Here is a 24,123-nt window from a genome sequence, read left to right on the forward strand (position 1 = left end):
CAACATCATACTCCATTGGCAAAAACTAAAAGCATTACCCTTAAGAACAGGAACAAGACAGGGATACCCACTTTTGCCACTCTTATTTAACATAGTACTGGAAGTCTTAGCCATAGCAATCAGACAGGAAGAAAAAGTAAAGGGGATCCACACTGGAAAGGAGGAAGTGAAACTGTCATTATTTGCAGATGACATGATACTATATGTAGAAAACCCATCAAAAATCTACTAGACTTAATAAATGAATTTGGCAAAGTAGCAGGATACAAAATTAACATCAAGATATTGACAGCATCCTTATACACCAATGATGAAATCACAGAAAGAAAAACTAAAAATACAATTCCATTTACAATCACAGCAAAAAATTAGGATACCTAAAAAAAAACTTAATGAAAAAAGTAAAGGACCACTTCACAGAAAACTACAGGTCATTGAAAAAAGAAATAGAGGAAGATATAAGAAAGTGGAAGCACATATCTTGTTCATGGATTGGAAGAATTAACATCATTAAAATGTCTATACTACCCAAAGCAATCTATAAATTCAATACAATCCTCATCAAAATACCAACTACATACATCACAGAACTAGAGCAAATACTTCAAAAGTTCATATGGAACCAAAAATGACCTTGAATAGCCACAGCAATCTTGAAAAAGAAGAACAATGTTGGAGGGAGCACATTACCAGATTTCAGGTTATACTACAAAGTCACTGTAATTAAAACAGCCTGGTACTAGCACAGGAACAGGCACATAGACCAGTGGAACAGAACAGAGAACCCAGAAATGGACCGAAGGCAATATGCTCAATTAATATTTGACAAAGGTGGAAAGAGCATACAGTGGAGTCAAGACAGCTTCTTTAATAAATGGTGTTGGGAAAATTGGACAGCTACATGCAAAAAAATGAAACTAGACTATCAACTTATACCCTACACAAGAATAAACTCAAAATGGATAAAAGACTTAAATGTGTCTCATTAATCCATAAAAATCCTAGAAGAAACTGTAGGCAACAAAATCTCAGACATCATATGCAGCTGAACTTTCACTGATACAACACCTAAGGCAACAGAAACAAAGTAAAAAAGGAACACATGGGACTACATCAAACTAAATAGCTTCTGCACAGCAAAAGAAACAACCATAAACATGAAAAGGGAACCTGCTGGATGGGAGAGCATAATCACCAATGATGCACCACATAAGGGGTCAATTTCCAAACTATATGGAGTGCTCATACAATTCAACAAAAGGAAGACAAAGAACCCAATTTAAAAATGGGCAGAGGACCTAAATAGACACCTCTCCAAAAAGGACATACAAATGGCCAGGAGACATATGAAGAAATGTTCAACATCACTAATCATCAGAGAGATGCAAGTTAAAACAACAATGAGGTATCACCTCACACTTGTCAGAATGGCCGCCATCAACAAATCAAACAACAAGTGTTGGCGAGAGTGTGGAGAAATGGGGAATCTAGTACACTGCTGGTGGGAATGCAGACTGGTGCAGCCACTATGGAAAACATATGGTGTTACCTCAAAAAGTTAAAAATTGAACTGCCATTTCACCCACTGATCCCACTCCTAGGAATATACACTAAGAAATCTGAAATACCAATCAGAAAGAATATATGTACCCCTATGTTCATAGCAGCACTATTTACAATAGGTAAGTTCTGAAAACAACCCAAGTGTCCATCAGTAGATGAATGGATTAAAAAGCTGTGGTACAAATACACAATGGAATACTGTGCAGCTGTAAGAAAGCAAGATCACTTATTTTTTGAGATGGCATGGATGGTCCTGGAGAGTATTATGCTAAGTGAAACAAGCCAAATGGAGAAAGACAAATATCACATGATCACTTATTTTTGGAATATAATAAAATAAACAAACTGCTGAGCAAAATTAACCCAGTGACATGGAGGTGGGGTACAGGCTGACAAGCCTCAGAGGAGGGGCAGAGTTTGTGGGGGAAGAGATAAACCACAGAACTTACATGCATTTATACATGACCAATAAACATAGACAATAAAGCTGGGGATGGAGTGGGGGAGGGGTGTCAATGGGGGAAAAATAAGAAACATCTATAAAAAAACAAATTAATAAATAAAAAAAAATTTTTAAGAAAAAAAGCATAATATTTTATTATTAAATTATTTTAACTTCTAAAAAAATAGGTTCACTGTTCATAAAAAATATTTCAATTTCTGCTGAAGGTTTATCATCTCAAACTATGACACACAAATTATGTGCAAGTATTTCAGTCACAGAGACTGCTTAACCATGTAATTTCTCAGTTAATCTGACACTGAGAATCAAGGCATCTTATATAAATTTTGAACTTCTGAACACTCAGAAGTGTATGCATTTATTTTTTAAATTAATTTTATAAATCTATTTTCCTATTTTAATTATGGCCATGTGACAATTAAATTTGAATACTATTAAATACAATGTACATATACATGAAATGATAAAACTGTATATACTACCCACCCTAAGAAATATATCTTATATAGATATATCAGTGTGTATAATATGTATAGTATTATATATAAATATAAATAGCAGTCATTCTTTGACTATGCTTTCACCATAAATATATTTGGGAGATTCAGCTCCAATGTGACTTCTTCCTTCAGCCTCTTTTTCTATTCTAACCAACATGCAAAAAACATGTTCATCATCCATGGTCTTTGTTCTGGGTTATTTCCCTCGATGTAATTCACCAGGAATCTCACAATTGCTGTGAAAAAAGTAAACAGGGTGATCCAATACAAAGTAATTTAGGGACCCTCTTTGTGTAATCTAATGAACAAAATGAACTAACAAGCAAAATAAAAACAGACACAGATAGCAAGCTGACAGCTGTCAGGGGTGAGGATTTGGGGCACTGGGTGAAGGGATTGAGCAAAAAAGAAACAAAAGAGAAAATACTCATGGACACAGACAATGAGGTAATTGCTGGGAGGAGGGTGTAGGGTTAGCTGGAGGAGGATATAGGAGGGATAAATGGTGATAGATGGATACTTGACTTGGGGTGTTGAACACACAATACAGTGTACAGATGATGTGTTGCAGAACTGTGCACCTGAAACCTGTATAATTGGTTAACCAATGTCATCCCAATAAATTCAATAAAAAGGGGAAAAAGCCAATAAATAAATAAATAGCTGCTCAGCAAAGGTTTCTCTAAGGGGTGAGATTGAGTGAAGCATTTGAAGGGCTTGGAAAGAGCATTCCCAGATGCAGAGACCACAAGACAAGAGAGTGTATGGGCTAATTGGAGAAATAGAAAAGAATAGTATATGATAGTCCCCTTGTCCCCAGAGGATTCATTCTAAGATCCTCAGTCTAAAACGGGGTTTCAGTACTACCTGAAACCTCAGATAGTAGTGAATTCTATATAGTCCTCTATATACTATGTTTTTCTTATATATACAAATCTACAATAAGATTTAATTTATCAATTAGGCACAGTAACGGATGAACAACAGTAAATAATAAAATAGACCATTATAATAGCTCACTGTAATAAAAATTATGTGAATGTAGTCTTTTTTCTCTATCTCTCAAAATATCTAATTGTACTGTATTCACTTTTTCATTTAAGGGAAACACATCAGGGCTTCTCTCTGGCACATCCGAATTGTGAGCATCACTAGTCTTGCATGTTGGGCCAGTATCGAGTAAACCAAGGGTGACTTGTACACAAGCATTACTGTACCACAATAGTCACTCTGATAACTAAGGGGCTACTAAGTGACTAAGGGACAGGGAGCGTCTATAGCATAGAGATACTGAACAAAGGGAGGAGTCACATTGTGGGCAGGAGGCAGTGGGAATCACACAATGTCATCAAGCTACTCTGTATGACACAAATTGGAAATGTATGAAGCATTTGTTTTGGGAATTTTCCATTTAGTATTTCAGAGCACAGTTGATGGCGGTAACTGAAACCACAGATAAAGGGGGGCTATTGAAAAAAAAATGAATAAGTATGGGGCAAGAAGAAGGTATTGGGGAAAAAAGGAGATGGGGTTAGAGAAAAGCAATTCAGAGTCATGGGGCTTTGAAAAGAAGTTTGGATTTTATTCTCAGGTCTATGGGAATGCACTGATCCCCCCACACCCCGACCTCCCACCACCACCGCTAAACCAGGTTTAAAGCAGGGGAGTGATATGATCTCATTTCTAATTTAAAACTTTCTATCATAGAGCATAACTTGGGGGAGGGCAAGAGTGGAAGCCATGGACATCTATATGATGACCATTTTCTGGGCAAGAGAGGATCACAGTTCCAACTAGGAAGCTGGGGGAAGAAAACTGAAGGAAGTGGCTACATTTGTACGTTATCTTCAGAGTGAACCTGGCGGGCTCCCTAAATGGCTCTGATGCCCAAGAAGGGAAATGTGGGAAAGAAGAAATTAAGATAATGCTAGGTTTTTGATGAGAGCAATGATGCCTGATTTTTTTTTTTCCTTTTCTACCCTTTTATTTTTTTGTTCATTTAAAAGAATATTTTCAGAAAAATGTGTTGGACAATACAGATGTTATTTAACATGTATTTGTCATTACTAGAAATTCAGAGCTCTTTTCATTATAATTAATATATTATACATTTATGAACTGATGAATTTTTTGTTAGTAATTTTTATATCATTCTTAACATGCTTGTAGGATTGATATACTCTGCTGACTTTCAGCTATGATCATTTTATTTTATTTTATTTTATTTTCCTTTTTGCTCAAATGTGTTTCAAGCTTCAGTCACCTGAGGTAATATTCTTTCTAGTTCACTATGGCCTTTGAACCCCGAAGCAGCAATCAGAAAGGTACATCAGGCTCACTCAACTCCACAATCCAGGGTTTGGATTTTAAATAAATTATACATACTCTAGCAAAAAATGCGAGACAAATGAGACTCTTAAAAGAAGACTAAGCATCAGTGGTTTTGATGAGAAAGCTTATCCTTTTCTGTTTTAATTGTCTGGCAGGAATTTAGAAGCAACCAACTACATCTCTTCAGAGTTTAACACAGTGGTAGCAAAGTGGAAACAAATCAGGGTACTTGTGTTACCTATTAAAATATTAAATAAATAGAGGAACCAGAACTTTGGAGTTCTGGCAAATGGGTTTGTGGTAGCAAGTTTTGGGTCCCTTTGTGCAGTTTTATAGGTCACTTGATTCCAACTACCTATTTTGGTCATCAAAGTTAATTTATACAGAGGAGCCAATTAGCTTAATAGTTAAGTCAGAACATGGCCTATGGAGCTACATTATCTGGTCTTAAACTCTACCTTAATTTTTACTACCATTGTGTGGCATCAGGTAAATTACCTAGCCTCCCTGAGCCTCAGTCTCTTCAACTCAATATGAGCATGATGATAAGATCAAACTCTTAGATGATTACGAGAATTGAAAGATTTAATATGGGAAGACAATTTAAAAAGTGTGTGGCTGGTGTAAGCTCTATAAAAGTGTTACCTACTTTTAGAATTATTTTGTTGTTTTCTCCACTTTTTTAGTTATTCAGTCTACTGGGCAGGCTCCTACTCAATGGTAAAATTCATTGAAAACACTCAATTTTACATAACCGACGAAAGTCTTCAACCGTGTGTAAAGGCTTCAATGACCTTAAGGAATGCAATTTATATTACAATTACTTAATGGAACAAATTATATTATATTGGCATAAAACTTTTAAATAGAAAATGTATTTGCCAGCAAAAATATATTTCTGCATCCTATATTTCAACAAGTACGTTCATATGCCAATTGTTTATTAGCCAAGATTCAAGAAGTATTCACCACTTATATTAATTTTTATTATTTTAATTCAATATACATTAATAAGTTAATTCAGAAGCAAGAAGTGTTTTCATAATATGGTATTTATTTATAAAATAGTCTTAAATCAAAGCATTTAGGAACTCTGTCAAATTTTTCAACAAATATAACTAATTAAATCTTTCTAGGAAGAAATTGGATCATCTGGTAACTGATTTAAAATCAAAAAGTGAAATCGCCAGGCTGGTGTGACTCAGTGGTTGAACATCGACCCGTGCACCAAGAGGTCGCCGGTTCGATTCCCGGTCAGGGTACATACCCAGATTATGAGCTCGATCCCCAGTGAGGGGCATGCAGGAGGTCGCCAGTCAATATTCTTTCTCATTGATATTTCTCTCTCTTTCTCCTTCTCCCTTCCTTTCTCTCTAAAATCAATTTAAAAAAAAAAATTTAATCATAAAGTGAAATCTTCACAGCAATGAAGACCATTGGTATTCCCTTTATATTCTTTTTTCTTTTCATTCACTTAGAATAAGACAAAATTAGTAAGCAAACTTAGCCCTGAATAGTGTAACTAACATTGTTTCAAAGAATGAAAGTTTTGATATCAAAACTAAAATCCCTGGAGGGTAATTAATATACAGATATAATATTTTAGTAGGGCAATAATGCTTAAGTTATAAAAATAATCTTTTAGATTTGAAAGTTCTATTTGAAAATTTTATTATATTTGAAGTAAAAAAAATAATTTCTATTTTCCTTAATATCTTATTTTGCTAAAATTTTATTTTTTATTTTTTATTTATTTATTTATTTTTTATCCTCACCCGAGGATATTTTTCCATTTTTTGTACAGATAGAGTGGGAGGGAGGGAGAGGAAGGGAGAGAGAGAAAGAAACATCGATGTGAAGGGACACATCGAGTGGCTGCCATCCACACAACCAACCAGGGCCGGGGACAAACTGCAACCGAAGTACGTGCCCTTAGCGGGAACCGAACCCGGGTCTCTCCGGACCACAGGCCGACGCTCTAACCGCTGAGCCAAACTGGCCAGGGCTAAAATTTTATTTTTTAAAAAGAATGTTTGTACTTACTAAAATTAACCACTTTCACTACAACTAACCCTATCACTACAGCAATTAAATGGGTGGGGTTAGTACAACAGGCAAGTTATAAAGGGTTTTATCAAAATTTATTGGCTCTATTTCTGTGAGACTTTCATAGACAATTATAAACCTTGAGAAGAAACAGTTGAAGAATCTCTAAAATATATTAGCATAACTGGTTTAAATGGAAAATATTAATAGACTTCAGTGGTCTGAATTAAAATCTATTTTAGTTATAGTGCTTAAAAAGTTAATAATTTAAGTTAATATATTACCCTCCCTTGCCAAGAAAAGCTTACTTCATATTATTGAGTTTTCCTGATATCACATATATAATAAATGACTGCCTATGTTATTCAGTTCAGACAAAAAATATTACATGTTTAAACAAAACTGTCTTTATTTAAATGTTTTTCTTGAAATAAAAAGACAATAAAATAATTATTGTTCTATAATACAAAATATAAAATGATATTGGTATTAAATTAAATTTAAAATTACAAATATGACACATCCTCACTGTAAAAAAAGAAATCAAACAAAAGAAATTAATAAATAAAAAGTCAAAGTCTCTCCCTTAGCTATCCAGTTCCAATTATCAGAGGTTATCATGGTTGACAAACTGGAGTATACCATTTTAGACCTTTTCTTTGTGTTTATAAAATTATATGACTTTTCCCTGGCCAATTTGGCTCAGTGGTTGAAGCCTCGGCCCATGGACCAGAGAGTCCTAGGTTCAGTGTCCGCTAAGGGTACGTACCTTGGTTACCATTTGTCCCCGGCCCAGTTGGAGTCATGTGGGTGGCAACCAGTCGATGTGTCTCTCTCACTTCGATGTGTCTGTTTCATGTTGATGTTTCTCTCTCTCTCTTCCCCCCTCTCTCCCTCCAGCTCTGACTGAGAATGAATACAAAAATGTCCTCGGATGAGGATTAAAAAAACAATTAAAAACAAAATATATGAGTTTATACATATATTTATACATGTATATATCTTTTTTGTAAAAAATAAATTATAATTAGATTTGTTGTCTTTCAACTTGCCTATTTCAGTAAAGATAAATTTTCTTATTTTTTAAATTGCTGTAAGTAATCAATTCTGTTGATTTTACATAATTTATTCTATCAAAGATTGACACTGAGGTTGCTTCTATATTTCACTGTTACATACAACGTTTCAGGGACCATTTGCACAGACATGTTTGAGCACCAGTTGATGGTCTTTGCAGGACTGATTCTTAGAAGTAGAATTAATCAGTTAATGGATTTGAGCTTTCAAGTTTTTGAGAAATATAGACAAATTGCTGTCTGAAATGGTTGGGCCAATGCACTCTCCTATCGATAGTATTTGATAGTGCCTGTCTTCCTCGTGCTCTCTGAAACACTAGATATTATTCATCTTTACATTTTGTCAATCTTATTGGTTAAAAATTGCTGTGTCATCATTGTTAGGACTTGCATTTATATAATTGAGACTGAAATTGGGTCTCAGCCATTTGGACTTCTAATTTTGAGAATTTACTGATCACATTCTCTGTTTATTTTTCTATAGCATCCTTTTGTTCTTTCCAAATTCCAGAAGCTGTTTACAAAGTGTGGCATTTTCATTTTTGTATTTTGTATATGTTACAAATAATTTTTCCAAATTTGTCACTTGTCCATGGAATTTGTTTATAGAATCTTGGTAACTGTATGCCTTTTAACCATATTTTTTAGTGACAATGTAATTTCACAGTGATATTTAAGATGTATTATGAATTATTTCTAAATATTATTAGAAAACATAAGATTTGTGAATACATTAATTATTAAATAATATATGAGACCTAGCTGGTTTGGCTCAGTGGTTAGAGTATGGGCCCATGGACCAGAATTTGGAGTTTGATTCCGGTCAAGGGCAGTTCGATCCCCAGTCCTGGTCGCGGCCCTGCTGGAGGTGGCCAGTTAATGTGTCTCTCTCACTTTGATGCGTCTATCTCATGTTGACGTTTCCCTCTCTCTCTCTCTCTCTCTCTCTCTCTCTCTCTCTCCCTCCCACTCTATCTGAAGCTAAATGGAAAAATATCCTCTGGTAAGGATTTTTTAAAAAAGATATATAAAGTCGAGTTCATAGTAATTCATATAATGTTACTCTTTACACTGGCTCCCACATATTTTTCTAGATATTAGAAATAAAACAATAAGACAGACACACAGACACAATGCATTCACATCACTGGCCTCAAAGAGGTGCAGACTGATTGAGGAATTATGAAAAATAATAGAAGTTAAGGGTATAAAGTTTCTTAAGAAAAACTAAGATTATCTTCATGATAGTCAGATAATGAAGACTTAGAACACACACAAATCACTAAGTTATATATTAGTGGTTACAAATACCATAAACACTCAATTTTTTTTAGAAAGAAACCAATTAACATTTGAACTAGAAGGCAAAAAATTAAAATGTTTGATTATGCCCTTATATGTTATAAAGAAAATAAAAACACATAGTTTACACAATTAAAACTGTATTTTATAAGTTAAATAAATCTCTCATTTTCTAATATATTTGACAATGTAGCTAATTCATTTTTATTATTTATTGTTTATTCTTTAAGTAGTTCATGCATGCATGGGGCAAACATTTAGAATGAGCCCTTAGTAAATTTCACCTGATTATTCTTTTCAGGGCTAAACACATATCTTTTGTAATAAAAATGTTTTCAAACTATGACAGTATATATCTATTATATCTTCACATTATTAAGTATGTCTAACAGTTCAGTAATCATCACCAAGTATCAAGTACTTTCAATCTACAAGTACTTTTACTCAACTAATAATAAAAATAAAAGATAACTGAGTACAAATCCATTGGTAGAATAAGAAATGCTTATAAACTCAAATTATAAACTCAAACAAAAAATAATAAATATTATAGGAAACAAAACAAAACAGGTGAATTTATTATTTTTTTAAATATGTTTTTATTGATTTTTTAGAGAGAGAGAGATGGAAACATCAATTGGCTGCCTCCTGTATGGCCCCTGCTGGGGACTGAGCCCTCAACCTGGGCATGTGCCTGACCAGGAATAGAACCAGGACCTCTCGGTCCATAGGAGGATGCTCAGTCCACTGAGCTGCACCGGCTGGGCAACACAGGTGATTAAAAAAAACAAACAAACCAAAAAAAAAAAACACATCATAACTGGCCCCCAAAGTTGATGGGATCTGTCATATAATCAAATATAAAAATTTCTAAATAAAATATTCAAAATATTTGCCTTGATCATCTCCATTCTCTTTTCCCACTAGCATTGTTAACATTTTAATAAATTCAGAGAAAGGAATTTCTTAATTTAAACATTAGAGCTGGAGTGAATCTCTGTGTAAAAAAAACTCTACTGAAAAATGGTTCTAAAATTTAACTGATTTATAAAAAATGATAATCTGTTGGACCAATAAAACTATATAATGAGATTATTTCAACAGAAAAAAAAAAAAAGGCTGACAATTTTATTTATCTAGGAAATACAGGGTTGTGTTTTTCTTTGTGTATGAATGTGACAAGGTATCCTAATTTGTGTGAGATGAGACATACTGAATTTTCGACTCCAGCATTGTGGAAATGTCAACAGTGCATTAAGGAGCAATATATGGGGAGAAAATTATTACAATTCCTACATTGTTGATGATGTTGGGCATTTACAGAATAAAAGATTCCCCATACTCAAAAGATTTGCCTTCACTGGGTTATTGATAGAACAGCAATGTTATGGAGGAATCGTTTGAATATATTGAAAGCAAGCAGAATTTGCCACTCTGAAATATGCCTTTGGGGATATTGACTATTTACAACTGGTTGTTTTCAAAAAACAAAAGACTCAGAAAAAAAAAAAGAACTTCCCCTTAGCTACCTAAAAGAATTTAGATAGAGTGCCCAGTTCCAGGAAGAGAGCTATTAACATAGAAAACTATAGTTAAAATGAACTAAGTGTGACAAGGAGAAGCCACAAGACCCTTTGACCCAAGTCCTCTGTGTTCCATTGTTAAAGATGGCCCAGCAAGCTTTTATTTAGGAGATCCCTGTTAGGTGACCAAATAAGTCTTTTTGGGTGTGAAGTTGGGTTGGTAGAATACATAAAGCATCCTCACTCACAATCTTCTATATAAATAACACACAGAAGAAAACTGAACACTAAATTTGTGAAATTCAGAGGCCTACATTAATTGTTTCCCTAACTTAAAATCAATTTAGTCCCACTGGCTGTGAGTGTAATTTAGTCACATTGGTTGTGAGTTTCTCTGTAAACTAACACTTGTTAGAAAAATGAGTTAGGAAGCATTCAAAGATGATGACTCTTGAAGACAGTAATAAAAAGGGAAGTACAAAGAGTGATTGGCAATTAGCAATGAGTTATGATTACCTATCAATCCCATTCTAAACAGAATTTCAACAAAACAGTGAGTAAACTGTGGATGGAAAGAACTTATTCATAGCAGTCTAACTTGATTTTTAATTGTGCTCCTATAATGAATTACTACTGTAAATTATTAGTCATGGAGAGAAACTTCCTTGTCTTAATATAAAAAATAGATATTAGAATGATCTGGAAAAACAACTATTTTTAAAGTTTGGTTATCTTCTTTAATAATAAAAGATTGAACATCTAAATAAGTTGTGCCTTAGGGGAAATGGAAATTAGTCTCAGATTTTTATTTAGGGCCCCTTGCCTCTTTTTTCCTGTGTTTCTTATAAAACTTGATGGTATTTGTATCTCTGTTTTTTTTTTTAGTGTCTACTTGCTCTCTCCAACTTTTACTTGTTATTCACAATATAGCTAAAGTATAATTTTGTTTATGTCATAGAAAACTAAAGGAAATTCATGTGAATCAAGTTTAATGTGTCACATCTTCCAATGGTATTTTTATAGCTGAAGCCATAGCTCTAATAAGAAAGACTTATTCTTTCTAAAGCAGATTTAAAATATGTCAACGGGGGGAAAAGGAAGAACACCTGTAGCAAAAATACATTAATTAAAAAATAAATTAATTAATAAATAAATAAAAAATATGTCACAGGTGCTAGTGGTTTTTAAGAGGGTATGAACATCTTTTTCCAAGAGACTAATACTAACACCATGTGATTATAATCTAGTTTGTCTCTTTGCCAAACAATAATTAAATAGGTAGATCAACTAAGCTTGCATGTTAAATCATGGCTGTAAAATTTCAGCTTCTTAAAGTGTCTAGCACATCATAAATTATGGCACCCAAGTGTGACCGCAAAATTTAAATCAGTTTTCTTATCTCTCAAATTGTGTGTCAACTTTGTGGAATTGCTGTGAGTTTTAAATGTGTTAACACAAGTGAAACATCCAGCACAGTGTCTGACACACAGAAGTACCAAATTTCATTATTTTACTCTAATTGAATAAGTATTGAGCCCCAAGTCTGGTTTACATTTACAAAATACATGTTACAAAATACATTTGTCTGAATTATCTGGTTGGGTTGTCTACTGTATGCTCATGATCTCCTAGACAAACGCTTCCCTTTGCTCTCCTTCAACTGCCTTGTCTGCGTTAGATGCGTCTCCTGTATGCTACCTTAATAACTTCTGTTTAGCTCAGACATTCATCACTTGTCTGTCTACCCCATTGAGTTCTGAATCCCTTGAGGACTGAGATCTAGTTACTAGAGATCAATAATTTTGGGTTTGGGTGGAAGAATAAACAAATTGAATCAATTTATTTCTAAAACGTGATTTAATTTGGTATGAAGTAAACAAAGCTGCATTATTTTGTTACAAAAAACGTATACTTGCTAATATTACCGTAAAGGGGAAAACTGCAGATATGAGGCGTTCTGTTTAGCCATTATTCAGATGTTTGGACTTCATCCTTTGTCCTGAGAAAATAATCTGATGATGATAAATTTGTAAATTAACCACTGTTAGGCCTGCCCAGGAGATATCTCTATTGCCAGTTTTTCTTCAATTTGCCAAGACAGCCTATAACTTTCATCAATGAGAACACTACCAATATAGAAAACAGTGTTCGCCCTTATAAGGGGGTGGGGGTGGGGGTTTAAAATGTGGTTGAGTTACATAGGGTCTGAGCAGCTAAAATATTGTTTTGATCAGTAAATCCCTGTAATATAAAACCCCTAGAAAAAAAAATCCATCATTGCCTCTGTGATATTGGGATGTAATAAGAAATTTATATTTGATCTTTGTCCCCGGATCCTAACACATAGCTTCTAAAACTCTTATAAATTACAAGTGATAAAGGTGAACTGGGACATCTTTTGTTTTTCATAATAAGTCCTTTTTCAACCATATCTGAGTTTATGCTAATAAGGGTGATGTTTGGTGGGCTCCTAGATAGCTTCAGGATGGGGCTAGTTGCCAGAGGAAACAATAACATGATTATAGGTTTGGAACTTTCAGCCCCTCTCCCCTGGGACTCCAGGGAGAGGCTGGAGGTTAATTAGCAATGGTTAATAGCTTAATTAACCATGCCTATGTAAAGAAACTTCTGTAAAAATCTCAAACAAAGCGACTGGAGAACCTCCAGGATGGGGAATACATGTGCCAGGAAGGTGGCATTCCCCACACTCCTGTGCTCAGGACACCTCCTCCCATACACCTTTCCATCTGTTTATTTCTCTGTATTGTTTATATTATCCTATACAATAAACCTATAATAGTAAGTTACGTATTTCCCTGATTTCTATGAGCTGTAATAAATTTTTAACCTCACTAGGGAGTCGTGAGAATCCTGGATGTATAGCCAAGTTGGACAGAAGTGTGGGAAACCTGGGGACCCTCTACTTGCAATTGGCACCTAAAGTGGGGGCAGTTTTCTGGGAATGAGCCCTTAACCTGTGGGGTCTGGCTAACTCTGAGTAGTTAGTGTCAGAATTGCTTAAGGTGAGGGAAAAACCCACATGGTTGAGTTAAGAGTACTGAGTAGAGAAACACATTTTTCTTTTAGCCTCTGACTTTACCTTCATCTAAACCATGTCTAGATTCTTAAGTCCTGATTTATTTTCCCATATTAACTTTCCACGCATTTCATCACAAGGCTATAACTAAGCCTGCTAGCAATTATGTTGTGTGCTCCAGGATGAACTTGGCCATACTCTGCATTCATCTCTGCCCAGGTTTCCAGTTTTGCTCTCTTACTGGCTAAATCATGTTTGTCAAGCAGGGCCTGGACATTCAACCACACTTGAGGAATAGTCAAGAGTGAAAGAGGACTAACTTTTAGCTACAGAGAGTACATCCCAGTCATATTTATTAGGGCAAATAATATTAGCTTTTATAAAATATAAATCCTAAAATCTGAGTGGCACACAACAATTCGAATTTCTCAATCACTTTGCAATATAATGAGGGTTGGTGGGCACGGGGGGTGGAGTGAGAGCACTTTCTGTTTCAAGACATCAATTCAGGGTCAGGTTCTTCCTCTAGGTCTGTGGAATGCTGTCCAGTAAGCTAAATGACAGAAAAAGAGAACTAAGGATTTGGGGGACTTTGCCTGGAAGAGGCACCCATCACTTCCACACACATTGCATTGACAGAACTTAATCATACGGTCGCGCGTTACTCTAAAGGTGCTCGAAAAGGCCGTGGAGCTTGTCCAAGAAGAGAGAGGATGCAGACATCAGTGAGACGGGCATAATCTGCCCCATGGGAGATCTTAAAAAATCAAGCAGATAATCCTTAGAAGTATCAACTCAGGGGTATGTAACTTTGTGAAGGAATCTTCCACAGGTTCATTTAATTGAGTGTGTATGTGTGCATATCCTGGCTGTAATCTCTGCATGATCAAGGAAAATTTAAACAGTGAAGTTATACAGAGGTAGGCAAAAGTAGGTTTACACTTGTAATACAAATAAATAATACAACAATTAATAAATGATAACACAAGAATAAACTCTTGCATACTCACAACTGTAAACCTACTTTTTCCCAACCCATATTGTAAAAATACTATGTAAGGAAGCCTTGTGAATCCCTTTGTGAAGTTAGTTGTCCCAGAATTTACATATGCCTTGAAAACAAAAGCATTATGTAGTTCAATTTCTTAATGAATTCACACATTTGTTATAATAATTCAAGGCTAATATGAGTCTGGATTATTATTGGAAAAGTTCCTTCTATGAACCAGAAGTGTTGAAACTAAATCAAAAATTTTCATGGTTTACCTGTCACAGAGAGAGATAATTTTATTAATCTACCAACAATAAATGAAAAATCTTAATTTAAACTGTTATTGGACATAGATATTTCCTAATCATCATTTTGTCATTTTATATCTCTATTGCCCGAAAATATCGTCTCATTAGTTTAAATGTGTCAGTTGTCCCAGCTGTTAAAAATTAAAAGTAAAGCAATTACTTGGTATGGTCCCATGAAATAAACTCTGAAGCTAATCTAAATGGGCCTGGTTGGCTCAGTTTTTCAGAACATGAAATGTATGGGGTCATTATCAATGTTTCAACCATTGTTCAAATTAGAAAATCTTGCTACAAAACCACGAGACTACTCATATTTCCTTCACAAGGTAATAGATAGATATTTCCAGGGACCACTCCTGGGAAAAGAATCATAATACTTGAAACAAATTCTACATAGTTCAAGAGAAAAAAAATTCACTCATATCACAAAGTCTTATTGAAAAATTAGTAAATGTTGGTTTTACTTTAGGAAGAATAAAAGCATTATAAATATTTTATTATTTAATAAAGGCATAAATGACATGGTGCAAAGAAATATATTTTATACACAGATTGTTCATTATTTCTGGCTGTTTACAACACATAATAAATTGTAAATCAGATTTGGACATGGCATAGTATCTGCATTCAAAAACCATTTGACTCTGGAACGAGTTAATAAGTCATCCTCTAAGATTATGTAGTTAATGCCTAATAATTTTTTTATATGCTGGGCTATAAAGATAAAAGTAAAAATATCTTTACCATCAAGAACACTTCTTTCTAGAAGAGAGGAAGAAATGCAAAAATAGAGATTATGAGATACCTATTAAAACAGAAGTCTATATAAAGTCCAGTGAAAGCAAAGAAAGAAGGTCACTGAACAAGGCAAGGTCTCAGCTTCAATGTGAAGACAGGAAAGACTATTCAGAAGAAACAACATAGCAGAGGTTAGGCATGAAGATAAGAAAAACAGGAGAGCATAAGGTGGGGGGGGGAGTCAATAAAGTAAGTGAACAATTGTAGATGTTATGCTTTAGATAAAGAGAATCCAATGAAATATTTTGAGAGGCAGAATCACATAATTCTTTTTTGGAAGGTTTGCTTATTTGGAAAATTCCTTGTGTAGTTTTATAAGAATATATTGCAGCAAAAACAGTAATTTTCACATGCTTTGTGCATAAAGAGTCATGTGAGCTTCACTCCTAGAGATTCTTATTTAGGTTACCTAAATAGGCCTAAGAATTTGAATTTCTAGTAAGCTCGCAAGTGGTGCTCATGCTCCTGGTCTGTGAACCATACTCTGCTTAGTACTGGATTAGGCCAGGAAAATGCCCTAGAAGTCATGATGATGGCAATATGAAATAAGGCAGTGGCAATACAGATTTTTAAAAGAGGTGAAAACATGTTGGCAGATGGAATAATTAAGACTGGTGGGTCTTAGAACAAATAAACAACTTTGAAAACATAGAGGTAATCCTTACACCTCACTGGGATGTACAAATGTCTCAGCTTTTCATTACACTCATTTCCGTCTCCCTCCGGTTGTCTTTTCTCCCTACCTTGCTAAATGATCAGACAAAATCAGTTCTTTGCATTCTATCACTGCCTTGTCCCCCATTCATCATTTGTATTTTGATATACAAAGTTCCTGGTTAATCTCAGTCCCCTGACTACACTTTATGTGCATTTCAACACTGTGAATAGGTAACTGGAGAAAAACACAAAGAGGCCATGATTGGAACACTTTAGACTTACCACTATGTACTAACTTCTGCTGGGCCGTGGTGCAGTCTGGCAGTCAGACTGCATTCTTCTCGTGCAGCGATGTTCAACTGGTGTACCAAGGAATTTTTAAAACAGGCAATACCTGACTCTTTAGTCCGGGGCACTGACCTCTTTGCCCTTAGATTGTCCAAAAAAAAAAAAAAACAGCCAATAAAACAATAACCATCTGGTGTGAATGAATCAAAATTATGCCAATATTTTGTCAGATTGGCAAAAAATATGTTTTTGATGTGCTGCAGAATATTAATTATGAGTTTGTGTGTGCCATCAGACGAAAAAGGTTGGAAATAGCTGTTCTAGGCCATTCTTTCTCTCACTCTCATACTATCTACTATATCCTTAGACACTCAGTACCTATTTTATTCTCAGCTACATATTCCACTGAGAACCTCGAAAAGCAGCAGAGACCCCTGCAGGCTGTCCCTGCCCCGTCCGCCTCCGTGTCCCTGTGCCCAGACACTGCGGGCTCTACTTCCATGAAGCAGGGAGGCAGCAAATGCGGCCTCTATGATCCAGAAAGCATAGAATCTGCCGGTGCCTTGGTCTTGGACTTCCCGTTCTTGAGAACTACGGGAAATAAATTTCTCTTATTTGTAAGCCGCCCGGTCTATGGTATTTTGCGATTGCAGCCAGAAGACGACAAAGGGCTATCCACAGATAGCACCTCTGAAACCCCCGCCCTCGCTCCGCTGGGTCTCCAAACGCCCCGCTGCTAACTGGGTCCTTAGAATGTGATGCGCAGGAAATCCCTTGCGAACAGGCAGGCAGAGGGAACTAACCCCTTCACCGCATTCTTGGAAGCCTCAGGTCAGGCCTGCAAACTCTCAAGTTCAGCGCAACTCCTGCTGAGGCAGCCAGGGTGAGAGCTGAGGACATCATTTACCCCGAATCCCTTGCCTTTTCTTACACCCGGAGATTTAATAACCGAGTGTTTACATTTCCACAGGGTGTCTGGCTAGGGAGAGAAGGGGATCTATGATGTGGAGTTTTAGTGCCCAATATAAACTTTACGTCACTGGTCGTATGTGTGTTATAAACTAAACCACATTCTTGTGTAATCTAAGACTTGGAACAGTAGGTTTAGTCTTTTTCTTTAGGCATTTTTCTCCCAATAAATTATCCCTTTTTTTTTTTTTTTCAGAAAAGATGATAAATCTAGATTCTTTTAATGGACTCTAAGGTGTGATTTTAAACACCATTTGCTAAAATAGTTTGGATTTTTTTCATACTTTAAAAAATTCTCACCTGATGTTTTAATTTTACTAAAAAAAGTTAAGTTTTTTTGCCCTGGCCAGTTTGGCTCAGCGGTTAGAGCGTCCAGAGAGGCCCGAGTTCAGTTCCCGCTAAGGGCATGTGCTTCAGTTGCGGTTCGTCCCGGCCCTGGTTGGGTCGTGCGGGTGGCAGCCACTTCTCAGTGTGTTCCTTTCATGTCGTTTCTCTCTCTCCTTCCCACTCTATCTGAATAAAAATGGGAAAATGTCTGCAGGTAAGGATGAAAAAGAAAAAAAGTTAAGTTTTTTTAACTGAGATATTTTCAGAGTCTCCGGAATATTTTTACTCCAGTTTACACATTGTTTAGAAAAAAATGTCATTTTTACTATTAAAAAATTAACTAAGGAATCAATTATGTCCATTATTTTTTAATAGCGAATGAATAAAGTCAGTGTTTTTACTTGTCAGACTCAGACACTGTTTTAATATGTGTAACACACAGCATCTAAATTAATGTTCACAATCATTTATTATTAACCGGATTTTACAGATTAAGGAAATAAACACAGAGTGTTTATATAACTCCACACAAATCCTAGTTGGTGATAAGGCTGGACTAGAGCCCAATTTTTCTGTTCTTGGTCCCATGTGCCCCAACAATATTTGTGGAGATTAGGTTGAACTACATTTTCCAGAACTTTCTTTCCTGCATGTTTCCAGTGACAAGGGGCCACTGGAGAGATTCTTGTGGGATATTTAGAGAGCAAGAGTGAAGAAGCAGCCCCTTTGCAACTTCGTACATCATCTCTGACCTGCTGGTTCACCAAGTTGCTGTGAGGTAGCAGGGGGCTTGCACCTGTTCCACCTGCTCCTGGGCCCTCCTTCAGCTTTCCTGGCTCCTGGGCAGGTGTGTGTTTAGTTGTCATAAAGGACCCCTGCTTTTGCAGATTTGATAATTAGATAGATAAATAGTTGATAGATAGATAGATAGATAGATAGATAGATAGATAGATAGATAGATGATAGATAGATGATAGATAGATAGATAGATAGATGATAGATGATAGACATAAATAGACCTATTTCATTCACAGATCTCATATATAGATTACATATACAAAAATGCCATAAATATATAGATTCCACATATGGAATATCTATCTACCCATCTATCCACAGGCATACATATTCCATATATAACATATATGAAGATAAAAATCTCCTCGTGGTTCTACTTCTGTAACTGAACACTGAGGAATATCACTACATTATAAATCTAATTCTGCTGAGATAATAAATGCCATATAAACTTTTTTTTTCTCCTCACCGGAGGACTTTTTTTCATTTTTTGTCAGACAGAGTGGGAGGGAGAGAGAGGAATCAAGAGAGAGAGAAACATTGACTTGAAAGGGACACATCAAGTGGCTGCCACCCACATGACCAACCAGGGCCGGGGACAAACCTCAACTGAGCTACCTGCCCTTAGCAGGAACCCAACCGGGGTCTCTTTGGACCGCAGGCCGATGCTCTAACCGCTGAACCAAACCAGCCAGGGCATAAATGCTGTATAAACTTTTATTTATTCTTTGAAGTTTAATATTTTCTAAACAGACCTCTTTTGGAACCAGGCTTACCTTCTTTAGTCCTTTTTTCAAAAGGAAAAGTAAGTGAATAAATGAATGAATGAATTGATGAAAATCTCTGACATTCAAAGCAAACATGTTTTGTCAATATATGAAATACTACCACTTTGTTATTTTGATACATCATGGGAAAAAACAGTACTTTCAATTCAGAAGAATCATTTAAATTACAGTATCTTTTTCTCCATCTTCCTTACTAATACAATTTCAGTGAGAAGTCAAGGGTCAAAGTAAATCTTGTGTAATTTTTATCTCATCTTCTCAACATCTAACCTTATATATCTCCAGGAATCTTATCCTGCCATAAATTCAGTTTTCTTAAGGGAACTATGTAACAAAACATTGCTTCACCTCTGTGGTGGCAGAAATCAGTTGACATTCCCTTCTTTTGTTGTGTAGGCACCATAAAACCCCACACGCTACCAGTGTGCTATTCTTGAACAACATTGCACGTTGTCCCTTTGCATGTACTTACAGCAGAATCAATAGACTATAAGTAATGTAAAGAAATAGTCTTAACCTGCACAATAATCTTAATCAATCTTCCTTAACTTAAAAGGGAAAATATGCTTTCTTCAAACACACTTATATCTTCATTAAAATATTCAACTCAGGACTCAAAGAACTTCCAGGATAATGTGAAAAATGGGCTGTAATCTATAAAGCCATCTGCAAAACCACGTTTGTACCCAAAGGTGAAGCACTTAGATGTAAGCTGAAGTGTGCAAATGAAAATATACACACTTCAGATTATCTGGACACATCATCATATAGAATACTATCTTGGTCTTTGATTTAAATGAAATAATACATAGTAAATGTTTAATAAAAATTATATATAATGTGAGTTGAAACTGAACAAAGCATATTTCTCCCTTGAGTCTTTGCATGATTTGTTTGATCTGCACTCAGATGTATTATCTCTACCATCAAAGCACCACAATTTGCTTCTCTCTGCTGGCACTGTTACCACCCTGATCCAAGCCTGATCCATCTTCTCTTTGCCTGAATTATTTCAGGTAGTCTCCTAGTTTCTCCTTTGTTCTGTGCTCCGCAAGGCAGCCAGAAAATACTTATTAAAATTGAGTCACTGTGTGTCCCTCCACTTTTAAAGGAGCAGACCAGTGTCTGCTCATCTCACTTGGAGTGAAGACCAAATGTTGGGCAGTGATTTTTCTGTCTTGTCTCCCTCACTAGAAAATAAGCTCTAGAAGGGCAAGGACCTTTGTATTTCTTGTTGTTGTTGTTGTTGTTTATTGCTGCACCGTCAGAACCTAGATCAGTGCCTGGTACATTCTAGATGCTCAATAAATATGCAATGAATAAATGAATGAATGTTTAAGTTAAAGTGAAATGAGACTGATAACGGGTGTAACATTATATATTTCTAAAGATGATGGATCAGGAACATCCACATGTTCCGTGAAGTACCTAGAAGTGTATCTGGTCTGGTTGCAATTAGGCCATATTATAAAACTAGTTCCTCTTTCCTTGCATGTAAGTCTAACTGTCTTTATGTAGAGAAGAATACCATTTAAAGAAAGACTTTCTTTGACATAAAACTCTCTTATGAACAAAAAGTGATTTTACTAACAGTTATTAGGATATGCATTCTGAATTGTGTTTCTTTTGACTGAAATTTGTGTCCTTTTTTGTCAAGTTTACTCAGAGACTGATGGTATTATTTCACTCTTGCTCTTTAGGACTGCAGTGCTCTTGTGAATATGGTGACACATTTTCTGTACATAAAGCAATCACGTACAAATGAACCTGAAATATGGGTCTCATTATTACCAGGTGTTAAGTAACAGATAATCCATGGATTTTGTTTTAAAATATACTGTGCTTAAGAACGTTTTTTAATGCTAAGGCTGTTATACTCAAAAATATGTCCTGTGACATTTTAATTCTTTCTATTATACAAATTTGTAACAGCATTGCTCAAAGGAACTTAACAAGACTAAAGTAATTATTCTCATCCATCTACCTGAAGATATATAAATCTTACATTAAAAAATTTTACAAATTATGGAAATATATTGTTCCTATAAAGTACATATAGCATCAGCATGATTCAGGTGAAGCTTTAGAATAATAATTGAGAAAACCAAGTAATTTAAATTAGGACTCAACTATAGGGCCCCGAAAATCATTTTACAGGCCTTTTGCTCCACATTCATCTCTCTTCCATAAGTGGATTGTGCTAATAGGTGCCAAGAGATTCATATCTCCAGAAGACAAAAATAGGTTGTGGGTACTTTAAATTCTCTTTCTCTCAAAGGGCAGACATCATAACCCAAAGTATTTTCATTACGATTCACTTAACAAAGCTGGTGCATGGCAGGTAGGCTGTCTGTCAATGTTTAGTGAGCATTCGTTTTGGACAAGCTTTGTAATGTGAGGTTGGAGCAGAAAATCAAATAAAAGAAGATGTGATCTTTTCTCTTATATGCTTGAACCAAAATATCATGTTCATAGCCCCACTCTCCTTCCCTCAGCAACACACAGGAGGGACAGAGGAAATCCTCCTGTGCTCAGATCCTACTAAGTTAACTTATTCTTGAAACATGTGCTAGATCTAATGCTTACCTCCACATTTTCTGAAGAAATTGCATATGGGAAGCACACAAACCAATAAACAAACACAAAAACAGACCAAAAAATCCATTTTGATAAAAGAATATGTAGCTACTTCCCAGCATTGTTTTTCTGATTCTTTTTTTTTTTAAAAGAGAAAGTTTAAATTTTTTTTTCTTTATTGATTTTAAAGAGAGAGGAAGGAAAAGGGAGAGAGAAATAGAAACATGGATGAGAGAGAACATCGATAGGTCGCCCCCTGCATGCCCCACACTGGGGATTTGGCCCACAACCTGGTCATGTGCCCTGACCAGGAATCGAACTGGCGACCATTTGGACCATGGGTTAACACTCAACCACTGAGCCACACTGGCCAGGATCTGATTCCATTTTTAATTGGTATTATTGGGATATCAAAGGTACCAATAATATACATAAATGGGAGGATTAAATGAGATAAAGCACAAAGATAGTATATGGTGAGTGCTCAATAAATAATAGATAGCAATAGTAGAAAGAGTAACAGCAGCAGTCTCAGTTCTCAACTGATGAACTAGAATTCTGTACCTCTTAAATTCCAGATATTGCACTAGGTGCTGGCAAAATATAAACCATGTATTTTATACCCTTAATTATTTCTTTGCTTTTTATGAAACACGCACATATATACAGACACTCAAACATACAAAAACACACTAAAAATACAAATTCAGTGTGATAAATGTTCTGATTACATTTTTAAGGGAATACAAGAGCAATAGAGGGTTTTTGCTTGGCTAATGCCACATATTCCCTGGCAATTCAATACTGTAAACTTAAATTTAAGCAAAAGTTTAATTACAGTTTATTCTTGTATGCTTTTGATAGCATATCAACCACTGCTACCCAGTAAGCTAGTCTGAGCTGAATAGTCAGAAAAAACACATTGATCAACTGTCATGCTTAGCATCTCTCTCAAAGTCAGCTGCACTTTAACATATGTCCACTTGACAGAAGATTACAATGCATATTGCTGATACAAATGACATTCCATTACAATGAATGTCCAGGGAGTGAATAGCTACAGTATTTTCTTAAAATGGGATTTCACTGAAGCAGAAACTATATGGATGTAACCCACCACCACTCTGCAGAGTGTTATGATTGCAACTGGTTTCTCATTTAAATGGTCTTGAGGCTGTATAATGAGATTCCACCTGTATAAGCTACATTTTTTAAAATTATATTTTAGTTTCTTCATGGTCCAACTACTTGAAATAAATGCATGAAATTGTTTATATATTCTTAAATGAGTAACATTAACAACTATAAAAATATTAACTGCAGAGAATATTCTAATGCCTTAATTTTCCTCAGTTACTCCCACAAATAACTTGTCATATCCCACCCAACAAAAGTGTATATGTATCAAATACATTCTGCACATTCAGAGACACGGGAAGTATTACTAAATAAATGCTGCTAATATCTATTGTAAACATTTTTCTTTTGAAAATGGGCTTTTGTTCATGAGAGCCAGAGTAACAGCATCTTTATTTTCAATTTCCCTTTTACTTAGAGTGAAAGTTTATAAAACAATAATAACCTTGCCTTTGGGAAGGCACTAAAATGTCAGTTGGCAATTTGGTCGAAGATGGAGTTACATATTTTCAAATAGTATTATCAGCAATTGATATATTCTTGCTGACTATTCACATATATGATGGACATTGCTTAGCACTTTCTAACTAGGAATGAAATACACAGAAATGACAGCCATGGTTTAAACTAGTCAGTAGAATTCT

The 24,123-nt window shown here is 35.4% G+C and overlaps 1 protein-coding gene across 3 annotated transcripts in view; it reads right to left on the reverse strand.

Moving 5' to 3' along the window:
• Nucleotides 1-24,123, reverse strand: part of DPP10 (dipeptidyl peptidase like 10) — a 1,561,433-nt gene that overhangs the window by 970,812 nt on the left and 566,498 nt on the right. The gene's annotated exons all lie outside the window — the stretch shown is intronic.

The sequence above is a fragment of the Molossus molossus genome, unplaced genomic scaffold (genome assembly GCF_014108415.1).
Source record: "Molossus molossus isolate mMolMol1 unplaced genomic scaffold, mMolMol1.p scaffold_m16_p_11, whole genome shotgun sequence".
Classification (NCBI taxonomy): Eukaryota; Metazoa; Chordata; class Mammalia; order Chiroptera; family Molossidae; genus Molossus; species Molossus molossus.